Source organism: Lepidochelys kempii, chromosome 3 (genome assembly GCF_965140285.1).
Source record: "Lepidochelys kempii isolate rLepKem1 chromosome 3, rLepKem1.hap1, whole genome shotgun sequence".
NCBI lineage: Eukaryota > Metazoa > Chordata > Testudines > Cheloniidae > Lepidochelys > Lepidochelys kempii.
The window spans coordinates 81,226,615-81,240,746 of NC_136382.1; the positions used below are offsets into that span (position 1 = coordinate 81,226,615).

The window sequence follows — 14,132 nt, forward strand, 5'->3', positions numbered from 1 at the left end:
GATGCCTAGATGGTTTCTTCAGGTCAAAACTGATGCATATTGTCTCAGTAAGGGTGTCAAGGTTCCTTCCCCACTCTGAACTCTAGGTCTAGATGTGGGGACCTGCATGAAAACCTCCTACGCTTACTTTTACTAGCTTAGGTTAAAACTTCCCCAAGGTACAAATTATTTTACCCTTTGCCCTTGGATTTCCACTGCCACCACCAAACTTTATCTGGGTTCCTGAAAAAATGGAGTTTGGACACATCTTTCCCCCCAAAATCCTCCCAACCCTTGCACCCCACTTCCTGGGGAAGGTTTGGTAAAAATCCTCACCAATTTGCATAGGTGAGCACAGACCCAAACCCTTGGATCTTAGAACAATGAAAAAGCATTCAGTTTCCTTACAAGAAGACTTTTAATAGAAGTAAAAAAAAAAAAATCACCTCTGTAAAATCAGGATGGTGAATACCTTACAGGGTAATTAGATTCAAAACATAGAGAATCCCTCTAGGCAAAACCTTAAGTTACAAAAAAGACACACAGACAGGAATATTCATTCTATTCAGCACAGCTATTTTCTCAGCCATTTAAAGAAATCAGAATCTAACACATACCTAGCTAGATTACTTACTAAATTCTAAGACTCCATTCCTGTTCTGTCTCCAGCAAAAGCATCACACAGACAGACACAGACCCTTTTGTTTTTCTCCCTCCTCCCAGCTTTTGAAAGTATCTTGTCTCCTCATTGGTCATTTTGGTCAGGTGCCAGCGAGGTTACCTTTAGCTTCTTAACCCTTTACAGGTGAGAGGATTTTTCCTCTGGCCAGGAGGGATTTTAAAGGGGTTTACCTTTCCCTTTATATTTATGACAAAGGGGAACCTGGCACAGCTATGATCCATGTTGCAATTGTTCTGATCTACAGTAGATTCTGTTTTAAGTGGCTGTCAGTCTGGGTCCTTTCAACACCACCACATTCACTTACTAAAAAAAGAAAAGCAAATACAAACTATATATATATTAGTGTATATCTTTCACTTCGTAGTATATTGTTTCTTGTTCTAACCATTATTTGCTTAATAACTCTCTTTTCTTTAGCATCTCAGGTTGTATGTTGGCTAATTTTAGTCTCCTTTTTTCACTGTTACATATCTTTACTTCTTTCCAGGATTTTTTTGGTTTAATGATTCTCCATCCCATGTAGTAATTCTATTTCTTCATAAGTAGAAAGCAGGCTAGATGGGCTTCAAATTATCCTCTTCTAAACTAACTGCAATGCACCTATAATTTACAATAGAAACAAAAGGTTTAGTATACCAAAGGTCATGGTAATTGAAGCTGATTCCATTAGACAGTGTGGGTATGTAATTGTTCCCAGTGTAAAAATCCATGTGTAAATCATAGGGCTAGAAAAGACCACAAGGGTCATCTAGCCTAACCTGACGATAATGCATTTATAAAACTGGGCCACAGGAAATAATCACTTTTCCATTAATTGTGGGTCACCTGCTAATATTAGCTTAATTGGGGTCATAAACTGACACTGCCAATAAATAAATGTCATGTGCTTTTATTAAACCAACTCATTAAGGGCCAGACTCAGTGCCCCTTACTCACTTAGTAGAAACTTTATACCATGGGTGTCCTGCAAGGAAGGGTGGAGAAATCTGGTTCCATTTGGCTTGCATCTTTTTTCCCCCTAAGAGTAAAATACTTTGGAATTAAGAAATTTAGGGTCATGTGCTCATTGAAGATTCAGATGAATGAAAATAAAGCTACTGTTATGATGACATATCATAGTTATATGAATTCAAATGGGTATGCTTGTTTTATCTTTGGGGGAGCTGGGGGTGGCAAATGCACCTCCATATTGACACCCTGCACACTAATGTAATTATCTTTGTACAAAATATGCCTTGTGAGGTATCATTTGAAAACTAAACTCACTGGTCAATAATATGGTGAAATCTGTGTAGCATGAACGTAAGCTGAAATGACTGAAGTACGTTTACCAAACAAGTCTGGGGAGAGGGTAAACCTGTTTCTCAAAGACAAAGGAAAAGCTAACACCTCTAGCCAGGTGTCAAAGTTGATTGGCAATTGACTGGTCAAGTGGCTGAACTTTGAAATGTACCTGCTCCCTTCCATTGCCAATCTCCATTTTAGCAAACAACAACACGGAACCTCTTTCACCATGGGACTCCATGTCTCCATCCTCACAGCTGGAAGGAACTTTATCTAAGGGGAACCCTCAGGAAAATGCATTTCAAAGGATGACTGGACCTTAAAAGTGATGGGCAAAACACACCCCAGATATTCTCTCTCTCACCTAAGACAATGGAAGCAGCCATTTTACTTTGGGAGAGAGCCTGACATGAGAAGCTGTCAACCATGTTGCTGAGAACATATGGTAAGGATTTTACCTTGAACCAAGTCTAGTTTAAGTCAAGTCTTAAAACACTTTTTTAATACTTATCTTCATTTCTCTTGTGACCGTTCTGACTTGTACTCACTTAAAATCTTTTAAATTTAATAAACTTGTTTTTATCCTTTAATCAAAACCAATCCAGTGCTGTGTTTAAACTGAATTGTTTGGTAACTCCAATTAAAGAATAAGCCTGGGGAAATTCTGCAGGGGAAATTCTGCGTGCCCATTGAGAAAACACCCCTCCCCTACAGAACACCTGTGGTTCCCTGCAGAAAATGGCAGGGAAGCCATGCAGGGGTGGTGATGGGGGGAGGGGATGACTGTGTGCTGTTTTGGGGGGATTGGCCCCCCAATCAGAGGGAAGGCATCGGGGGGCATAGAGGGTTACCTGCCACTGCCCCTCCTCATTTCTGCAAGTGCAGAGCTGCCCCACTGTAGGAGGCTGCATCTGGGCTCCAGCTGACTCTGCAGCTGAACGCCACCTCCTAGGTCCTAGTGCTAGTCGGGCTCGCCTTCTGTGTGCTGGAATCTGGGGTGAAAGTAATAATAATTTCTTACTGGTACACAGGGGCAGGGCTCTGGCCCCCAGAAGGGGCGGGACTGAGGGATCCGCCTCCCGCAGCCAGCCCATCCACGCTGTCTGGCCCCCACCACCTGAGGCTCTGGCGGTGATTTAAAAGGGCCCAGGGCTCTGGCCCCTGCCGTGGTAATGGCAGCGGTAGCCAGGAACCCTGGGCCCTTTTAAATCGCCGGCCCAGGGGGCAGCTTCACTTTTGCCGCCCCCGCGCCCCCCCCCCCCCACTCGCTGTCAGCAGCCCAGGGGGACTAAAGGGGCAATGACTTTAAAGCGCCGTGGCAGCACTTTAATGTTGCTGCCCCTTCCCCGCCCCGCATCGGTGGCCCTGCCGGTACAGACTCTACCGGCAGGGCCACCAGCAGGGAAGGCAAAAGGGGCAGGGACATTAAAGCGCTGCCGCAGCAATGCTTTAAGGTGGGCTGCTTGCGGGCCACTACCGGCTTCTCAGCGGTATGCCATACCGGCTCACTTTCACCCCTGGCTGGAATCCTCCCTGTTTTCTGTGCAACAGTGAGTGCCCGTGGTGGGGCTGGGTAAGGGGGGGCGGGGAACGAGGGAAGGGGGTGTGAGGTGGTGGGGGAGAAGAGGCAGTGGGAGGGGAACAGGGGATAGAATAGGACAGGGGATGGGGCATGGGGAAGAAAAGGGGATAGGGCAGTCAGGGGGTGGAAACAGGAGCCCAACATGGGGCATCCCCTGAGCAGCAGCTGGGGCTTTCCTCACTCTGTGAAGCCCCTATACCTGGACCCCCTGATTAGCTGCCCACACACACACCCAGACTCCCACCCCACTTAGCTCCAACCAGCTGTACTTTAGTCTCCCCACCCCATCAAGCCCCAATCCCCCAGCACCCAGATTCTCCTCCCCCGCCCCCCCCCCCCCCACACACACACCCTGCCAAGCTCCATCACCCTACACCTGGACCTCCCACACCCAATCTCCCCCCCCCCGCTGAGCCCTATTGCCCCACAACTGTATCCCCCACTGAGGCCCCCAGCTCCCTACACCCACACCAGCTGAGCCCCAACTACCTCAATACTCTGCAGAGTCCCATTGCCCTTGCACCCAGAACCCCTCTGTGCATCCAGATCTCCCACTGAGCCGCCTGTAACCAAATTGCCTAGCACAGAAACCTCTCACCCCACACCAAGCCCCTCCACACTTGGATCCTGCTGGGCTGAGCCTGCCCACCCACACCTCGTGCGCCTGGCCTGGCACAGAGAAGCAGGGCCTCAGGGTGCTTCTGGGGCAGGCCTGGCCCTTGCACTGTATAAGGGCTAGGTGCAGTCTCACTGCCATGTCCCTGTACTAGGGGAGGTGGGTCTTTCAGGGTGTACCTCAGTGCAGCCAGGGGCCTGTGCTCCCTACTGCCATTCTGAAGCCACATTTATTTGAGAAATAAAATTTGCAAAATATTAAAATATTGTGTGAATAATTTTTTTTGGTGTAGAAGTTTTAATTTTTTGGCACAGAATTCCCTTTGGAATAAAAGTAGCAAATTTTTGTACATGGACCCCTTTGAAGGGCAAAGGACCTATAAATGCTGAACTGTCCAGGAGAGCTCTCGACAGAACAGAACACATATTTTGGGGGGAAATCCAGGACTGGGAGTGTGTTGGGGTCACCCTGCAAGTGGTAACCAGGGATAGTGGAAGCCAGAGTGTGACTGGAGTGTTGGTGGCAGGCTGCAGCCATACACAGACAGGGTCTGACCTGCTTGCTGTTTATGAGCGGCACAGGTTGGGAGCCGCAGCAGCAAAGCATTATGAGGCACACAAGATTTCAGGCCAGGTGATTCTTGAACAAGATTGTTGCCAATGATAAAAGTCAGTCTGAAAGGTCCTTTGTTGCACTGGAGTACTAAAAGCAGCCATGCCTAGGCTGAAGCATAAAGAAAACATTCTAAAGGAAAGACTGTTTAGTTTCTTCATGCATAAAATGAAGTTTTCAATCTGTGTTCCAAAAACTCTGAATCCCCTGTAGCAAAATGAATTTTTCACTGTTTAAAAAATAAGAGATTGTTATAGGAAATCAGACTGGAGAGTGGAGTTGGGGGTGCCAGAAAATGCTAGAATACACATTGTAGTTCCCCCTCCGATGAAAGGCGAACTGTCGAAGTACAAAGTGCTGTATGAAGATGAGCAAGTATTTCTCTCTCCTCGTGGCAGAAGGAGGAGGGTGGCAGAGAGTTTAAGGACAAAAGCTTCAAACTTCAGTGCCTAATATGATATACATTGATATTTAGATGTCTAAGTACTTATATAGCTCCCATCACTGTTGTATCCGAGGGCTGTATTAATCTCTGGGATGGAGTTACAGCAGGGATTAATTTGGCTGTGAGCTTAAATAGCATGATATCAGAGTTGGTGCTCTCACCAAGAAACTGTCAGTTCTCAGCCCCTCAGAAAACCAAGCCACTTATTTAGCTATTTACATTTCAATACCCAGCTTGCCATCTGCCTTCTGAGCCACCTGACCCCAGTGGCTCCATTTTTTCTCTCCCTTTCTCCTGGCTCTGCACTGATTCTCTCACTTGCTGTGTTTGTCACCTTTCACTGGCACTCTCAAATCTCTCCATTTCAGTTTCCCCTTTCTGATTGTCACACTTTCTCCTCTTTCCCTATCACTCATCCCTTCAGTGACTGTCAGTCTTGGAACCCTGGACGACTTTGCTACTCTCTCTACCCTTTTTTTTTCTTCTTTTTTTAAATCTTCAGGCCCTCTACCATCTCTAATAGTTACTACTCTCAGCTCTATCTATTTCTTCTACACTTGCCTACTTTGTTCTCTATCATTCTGCCAGCTGTATATGTTCAGACTTGGTTCTCCCTTTATCTATTTATGTCCACTCCTGCTCTCACTCTGCTATTTGGGGAGGAAGTCCCATGACCTTGCCATTTCCACCAAGTCCTTTTTCTCTTCCTTCAGTTCTGTTCTTATGGCTAACCAGTCTCATTTCTTCTCCCTCCATCCCACACCTTTAATCCTTGGCTACTGTCTGTTGCCTTTGACTTTCTAGGCAAATTCATAAGAGGTGACATTGTCAGGATCAGAGGAGCTCTCTCACCCCCCTTCCCCTCTCCTTGAATTTTTTTTTTTTATTTCCCGTAACACTTATGTTGAACTCTGTTCATCAGGTTTCTATCCGTCTTCAGCTCCTTCACTTGGCCCCATTTTCTACTGCTTCCTTACCTCTGTTCTCCATTAATCCTCTTTTCTCTTAGGAATCACGCTCCTCCAACTGCTTTCCTTCTGCCTTCAGACAATGTTTCCCCTAGCCTAAAGAAGTCCTTCCCTGACCTCTATGCCCTCTCTATCACCACCTCTATCTTCTTCTTCTTGTATACTCTGCCCTTCACTGGAACTGCCCTCGGAATCATCAGTTAGCTCTTCCTTACCACCACATCTAAGGGTCACTTCCTCATACCTCCTTCTTGCCTTTGACATAGTTGAAGAGTCACTATTAATCTTCCATCAGTGTGCCCTTTCATGGCTCATTCTGCCTTGCTAGTTGCTCTCAGGGCTACCTTCCACTGATCCCTTTCTTCCTCTCTGATCCATAGGGCTCTTATCCTTCTGCCAACTCATTGTCTCTCATGACCTTAACCAGCCCCATAATTTCTTACTACCTTTTCATTATTATTTTATTTAATACTTGTTAAAGATACTTGTCTAACTTAACACCTAAAGGACCAATATTTAAGAGTCAAGCCAACATCTTGAATTCTAAACCTCTTACACTCTATTTCTTCTGTACTCCACCTGCCATGGTCGTCTTCTATGTGTTGTGTTCTGTCTGATTTACATGATAACCACATTGGAAAAGGGACCCTGTAAGTCTCCATGCACAAACGTGGTGCTATACTAATAACTAACCCTCTAAAACATAACAAGGTAAATGAAAAAGGAAGGTGATCAATTCAGAGTCAGCAGATTCTGAAAAGAGGGCAAAAATCAATATAGTATAGAATCTACAGTAGGACTCATTAAAATGACTTAAATACTTGGAAAAAAATTCAGACAAGGCAAGATAAAAGACTATGCTTTAGCTACCATTATTTTGGATTTTTTTTTATGTAATAGTTTATGGAAAAATATTTAGCAAGACCATCCTCTAAGATAACACTCTCCATTACCAGCATTTCAAGTGGCTCAGAGTGGAGTTTGTCCACTGTCTTGTAGCATAGTGTATCTCGGTCTTTAAGAGAGAATTCTAGTTAACTAGAAATGAAGAGGTTCAGGAAGGGCTGGGGGAAAACAGAGTTTGTCCAGGGTCCCAAAGGGGTCATGCTGAGATTTCTCAATTAGGGCAAATTGCAGAGAATGGGGCAGACAATCCCCCAAAACTGGTGGTTATTCTAATACTTAGATCCACCAAGCTAGCAACAAAACAGTTTCTATAATACCTTATTGGTTACCCAGAAGCCAAAAAACACAGTTACCTTAAAGCAACCAAGCCTTTGGCCTTCCACCCAGACAGTCAAGTCAAATATGATGAGGATTACTGAAAATCTTATACATCAGATGAAAAGTTCTACTAATCCCAAAGGATTGGGCACATTACCTCCAGGTCTATGAATATTTCAGATCTTACTCAAATACATACTTACAGCCAGTTCCTATTAACTACACTAAAATTTATTAAATAAGAGTATTGGTTAAAAGATTATGCATACAGGTATAAATAGAGTTCTTAGGTCAGTTTCATAGTAGAGATGGTGAGCTGTAGATTTGCGAAGAGTTCTTTCAGAATCAGGCTATAACTTCAGTCCAATGTTCCACATCCAGGTGATCCAAAAATGGGACTGGAGACCTCAGTCTTTCAACTTACACTTTGCCTGATGAAGTGTAAGGAGTTCTGAAATGAAAGGTTCAGGCCCCAGGAGTGTTTTAGTTTTCTGGCAGGCTATGAGAGTCTCTTGACAGCAGGTGTCCTTTGGGTGAAGTGTAGTTGCTTTGAAATGGAATTACCGATTTCCTATGTATACACAGGTTAGTTGCATTCATCAGCATGAGATAATTATCCATTAAGCAATTCATAGACTATATACTACAAACGTCTAAGAGAAATATAGGCAATGACATTATTACACCCAAGTTTCATCTAAATGTTAATATTCCCTTTTGATCTCTGAATTAATAGACATAGAAACAGACAGGAACCATCTGTTTACATGGTTAATAACAAGATATAAGTAAACACATACAATTAGTATGATCTCTAATTCTCTAACAATACAGGTTTGCATTTCAAAGCTCTAGTCCATTTAACATGGCTATGTTAACTATTGATAAGGAATACTCCTAATTACCACGTATATACTTTTCTAACATGTCTTTAAAGGTTGAATGTGGGTGAATTAGCTTGCTAGTTGTGTAACCCTTTCTGACCCTATGCCACACAGAGTTTTCTTTGAGGGTGTATTTTTGCAGTGCTGTAACGGTCCACTCAGTCGGTTCCTGTTAAACTCATCATTAGCAATAAAAGGTGATACTGCTTTATAATGCTTTAGAAGTGACTACTCTAATTGTGGCACATTTCAGTTCAGCGAGGAGGGCACAGGGAAGCCCTCTAAATATTGTTGGTTTCTGTCATGCTTTTCCATAGACAAGAAATGCTGATCTAGATGACTAATTACTTCTCATGACTGTGCAGGGGACTATAAGGCAGGTCGTCGCTACCAATATTAAAGCGCGGCTCTGCCAGCACTTTAACATGGCTGTGTAGTCGCGGCATCAGTGCTGGGAGAGCTCTCCCAGTGCTGTTAAAAAAAAACAAAAAAAAAAAAACACACCACCACCCAAAGAGGGGAGTAGCGACCAGCACTGGTGCACCGTCTACATGGTCACTTTACAGCACCGAAACTTGCGTTGTTCGGGGGGGGGGGTGTTTTTTCACACCCCTGAGCGAGAAAATTTCAGCGCTGTAAAGTGGCACTGTAGACAAGGCCTTAGATAAAAAACAACGCAAACGTAGAGATCAGCGATGTCATATCAACCCACAGATTCTTAAAGAAGGTACTTCCTTTCCTACTCAACCCACCCTTGCAGCCCCAAGTAATCATTACCCATTTTCCCCACTGTATACTCTGAAACATGTTTTATATGATTTCTCTTGCCTGCCATCCAGACATTTTTGAGCCTGCAGTTCCCCAAAGGAACTAGTTCAAACTCATTTCATCAGGCTTCAGCAAGAATATAAAGAATTTTGTGTTGATGAAGACTGCATACTACATAATGCAATAAAAGTCACAACGAGTCTAAATCATAACCAGATAAAACGTATTCCCAATGCGAGGCTAGCATTTCTTATGGTGACCATAATTAAAGGTAGATTTTAAATGTGTTGGTTTTCAAATGTAACCAAATATGCCAATGAATTTCAAAAAGTATTTGAAGACAACTGGATTTCCAGTTGTACCTTGTGAAATAATTATTTAAGGGTGTGTGACCCAAGAACCTCTTAATGCCAATTGACAAGGAGCCCAGAGGGCCCCTCTAGGGATTACTGGGATATCGTGGGTCTGGTATTTGTTGGTGAACTGAAATGTAGAGTGTCATGTGAGCTAGTAATGGGGTTCACTACTGACTCCTAGGATACCTCCTCATGAGTCATCTGGGATTAGCTGGCCACTGGTTGTCTTTCTGGAGTCACTTATCCTGTTGTTTCAATCTCACCTTCTAGGACTCTGGATAGTCATCTTTTGTGACTTGGCTACTCCCTCTTTTTGATTTGGCCCTCCAGCCAGGTCACTATAGTCCTCCCCTTCTGGGGTCTGTCAGAGTCCCTCTGAACAAGCTGTCCCCCTTCCACTCCAGGCAGTCCTCCAATCTATGTCCAAGGCTGTACCACTGTTCCAGTGGCTGGTAGGGGAATCCGGTCCCACCCTCTACACCGGGTTCCACTGCAGGAACCCTAGGCTCTGCAGCTATGGTCTACTCATTCCCTACTCCTGAGAGAATTCTGTACCCAAAAACAAAAACCTGCATACAATTTTAAAATTCTGCATATTTTATTTGTCAATAAATGTGGAGGCTCCAGCATAACAGTGGGAAGCACAGGTCACTGGGTGCACAGAGGTGGGAGATCACCCTGCAGACCTTCCCCATCCCCAAATACAGTGCAAGGGCCAGGCCTGCCCCAGAAACACCTCAAGCCCTGCCCCTTCACGCCAGGTGCGCCAAGACAAATGAGAGACAGAGAGGGACAGAGTTTCGCATGCACACGCAGACCTGGCCCCCAAGGCCAGGTGTGGGACAAATAGGCTCAGGCCAACAGAATCCAAGTGTGGAGAGAGAGGGTTCTGTGTGGGGTGCCAGGGGAATGGGACTCTGCAGAGGGGGCCATATGAAGGTCATCAGGGCTCAGTGGGGTGGGGGGGTGTCTCAGTGCAGGGGGGATGGGTCTTATCAGGGTAGGGGTTCAAATGCAGGTGGTCTGGATACAGGGATGGGGCTTTGGATTCAGGGGGTGAGGCTTTTTGAGGTGGGGGTTCAGGTGCAGGGGGTGGTCTAGGTATGGGGGCATCCAGTTGCATGGGGGGTGGCCAGATGGAGCAGCAGCTTCACGTACAGTGACTTCACACAGCTAGGGAGTGATGAAGGCTGGAAGCAGGGGAGATGCACAGTCATAGGGGTGGGTCTGACATGGCCCCAACCGCTCTTTGCGGGGGAAGAGGAAGTCCTGTTCTCCCGCATTCCCAGCCCAGCCAGGACTAGCAGCTGAGCCCCACACAGCATAGGAACCACTGCCTGGGGCATCTCCAGTTCCACCCCGCCACGATTTACCCCTTTGTCAGCTGCTCTGGGTGCCCAAAAGGACACACCCACACCGCTGGGGAGGGAGCACACAACTGCTGTTGCAGCTTCCCTTTGATTACCCATCAGAAGTCATTTTTCTTCAGGGAAACAAAGAAATCTGTAGGGGATATGAGTTCTGCACACCCCCAGTGGCGCAGAATTCCCCCAAGAGTAATTTCCAGACTGTTTGCTGCTTCCCTGGAGTCATACTACTCCCTCTTTCTAGTCTCTGGCACCTCTGAGATTAACACCCATCTGAGTTTCCTCCACTCCTTGTGGCTTCTTCTTCTACTAGCTTCTCTCCAGACCTTGTAACCTCCAGCACACCTTCCTCTGGTCAGGAAGTAACTGCAGATAACTTCCTCTTTCAGCCTTCTTTTGTTCTCAGCTTCTTAGTTTTATCGAAGCCCTTCCTGTTCCTGTCCAGGTGAACCTCATCCTTAATTAAGCATCATTGATCCCCGGCTCCCCTCCAGGTGCAGCCTGTGCAGTTAATTGGCTCATGTAATCTCCCTTAGCCCATTCAAGACTGATGTGGGGTGAACACCCCATCACAGAGGTCTCTAATAAAAAGCCTGTCACACTGGTCATTAATATCATTGGGAAACACATGTATGGATGTTGTGTAAGGAATTATGGATATACATTGAAAATTATGTTGTTAAGGCCTGCATCTAGGGACTAGTAATCAGGAAAGGTGAAAAAACAGGTTATTTCAGGCAAGAAATCTTTATCTGTTTGTTTACATGTAAATTAAGTACTGCATGATTCACATCAGGCCTCAAATCACCAGTATGAACTGAATGCTAAAGAAGAATTGTGAAAATTTCAGAGAGAGGAAAGTACCAGGAAGAATTAAAGGTGGGTGGGAAGGGACATATACAATATCTCGTGTTGCACATCAAAGGTTTGTTTTGGTATATTTGGTGGGCAAAAAGGATATCCTGGCATCCTTCTCCCATGAAGTAAAAGGACAGTGAGTTTGCTTCATGAAAGAGAAGTTTCAGCCAGACATGGCTGAAAACACTGGAGAGAAATTTGGGTGAGATAAGTTTATTTAGACAGGAGGATAACTTGCTAGTTTTATATGTAACTGTGACGATATGAGGCCCTCAGTGCCAACTGACAAAGGGGTCCCTGTCACATAAAAGCAACTCTCATCAGGCCTGACAAACTCACTACACCTAACACTTTGCTGTCATAGTATTTAGCTATAAAGAATGTCGTGTAAGGTATCAGAAAAAAGCTTATATCATACTGGGATCATAAGCATTGCAAGATGCATGTGCAGGTGTCATACATACAACTTCCTGCATGTACTAAAAATATGTTTAAACCATGGACCAGGCAGGGTTGATAAATAAGTTTGTTCTAGACAAAGGAATGTTGATTTACCTGTTTGCATGGGTCTCTGAAGTAAATCGAGCATTGTAAAAGCCAAAACACAATGGAAGCCCCACACTCATATTAAATCAACAGGAAAACAGGTTGATGGGAGATGTGAAATCAGCATGGAAGACCAAAGCCACAGGAGGCTGTCTTGTCTCTGGTGTCAAAACAATGAGTTTTGGAGAAATATAAGGTGAAGCAAAAAAGGCATTTTGTTATCCATGTATTTACTGATGAGACCTCAGTAGAGGGGAGGGATCATGAAAATCTGGATCCTGATTTGACTGAAAATCAGAGGCGGTACAGAAAAACTTTGAGAATGAGAAAAGTGCTTTTGCCAAAGGACTGTAGCTTGCTAAAGTGCTGTTTAGTCTTAGAAACATGTTATACTTTTGTTTTATTTGTAACCACTTTTGTTTCCACTGTCCTTACTCAATACTCACTTGAACATGTGAATCTGTTCTTTAGTAAAACTTACTCTTTACTATAAAGTCATCTCACTGCTGTGATGTTAAGTAAAGTGTGCCTTCTCAGTTGAATCAAGTAAGCCCGTATGTACGCTCTTTTGAGGAAGTAGAATTGATCATTACTGTGAGCTTCCAGTGACAGGGGCTGGATACTCCAAGGAAACAGTTTTCCAGGGGGATTGGGAAATGAAGTGCACCACATGTTACCTGAAAAGCAATGGCTGGTAGAGTCCTGAGAAGTTTGTATGGGGTGACTAATAGCCTGGAGTCACAGGGAGCTGTCACCCATTTAGCATCAGCAAGTCTCTCTGTCACTGAGGCCAGGTGACTTACGTTCTCAGAGTGCCCAGAACTATGTCTTGCTATTCTTACTATCACTTGAATCTCATTTATTTGTTAATATATTTATAGTCAAAACAATAAGTTTATCTCAGTGCTGTGTGTTACGCAAAGTGCTGGTCCTGAGTTGACTATACTGGGCTGGATTAAGGTTATGAGGGGTCTAAGGCTAATGGGAGGGAAGGGCCTAAATATGAATTACATATTGCAAAAGAAAATTATGAAGTTAGCAGACATTTATCTACATACATATTTACATATTTATGTAAATTTAACAAGTTTATTCTACTCTCACTACACTCAATTCTTCAAACAATTTTTCCCCCCTAGCTTTAGCTGTACCAAAGTCATGAATTATATCATCATAATTCAAAGATCTGATGATTTCATTCTCAGTGCTCAAGAGGGACAAAGCACTAAGATGCTCTTGAATCATGGTGGATTGGAAGACATTTTTTACCCTTGTTAGAAGAGAGAAGAAACGTTGTCCACTACAGTTAGTGATCATTAGTGATAAATACAGCCATAATGTAGTTTCAACATTTGGGAAACATTCTATCACATTGGATTCAGTGATAACTTGGTACATCCAAATAGTTTTGCTTTCATCATCTTTTCTCTGTGATGTGAATTCAATAAATTGAAGAAATTCTTTAGTAAAATCTAGTAGGAGACTGTCTGGGTGCTTCTGACCCAGGTGTTTGATACCTTTACTGACTTGGGAACTTGAAATGTTAGGCGAAAAATTTGTCAATACACTAAAGGTTTTGTCAATATTTTTATAAGCCTTGATCTGATGGTCTAATGGACTCTTCAGTTTAATGATTGTGATGAAGGTATTAACTCTGAAGGCCTCCTTGTCACTGAATGAGTGGGCAGTTGCATTGTAACATGTCTTCTGTCTTTTGCGACACATCTGGTGCTGAGTCGACGGACACTGAAAAATATCCCACATCTTTGATCTCATCTACAGTGGCCAATAGCAAAAACTTTGCCAGTAGTGCAATGAATTTGTCACAAATAGTCTTTGATACATATGATTTATGGCCTTTTCTATGATTTGCCTGTTCCTTGATGTGCTGAGCTAAGAAAGGGGCGAACTTAGCGATTAACTCCAGAACACCAACATAATTGCCATTGTGTTTCGATCCA

General features: G+C 44.0%; 1 protein-coding gene and 1 long non-coding RNA gene across 2 annotated transcripts in view; one reads left to right on the top strand and one right to left on the bottom strand.

Annotated features, from left to right (window-relative positions):
* Positions 1-482: 482 nt before the first annotated feature.
* On the bottom strand, positions 483-2,920 carry LOC140908205 (uncharacterized). The gene is made up of 3 exons (XR_012157803.1): positions 2,797-2,920; positions 1,598-1,679; positions 483-1,261 (listed from the first exon to the last, which is right to left on the bottom strand). It is a non-coding gene; the product is annotated as an uncharacterized LOC140908205 (long non-coding RNA).
* Positions 2,349-14,132, top strand: part of LIN28B (lin-28 RNA binding posttranscriptional regulator B) — a 178,325-nt gene continuing 166,541 nt past the window's right edge. Inside the window, exon 1 of the mRNA XM_073335159.1 lies at positions 2,349-2,390. The gene's annotated coding sequence lies outside the window, so the exon portion shown is untranslated. The remainder of the gene's footprint in view (positions 2,391-14,132) is intronic.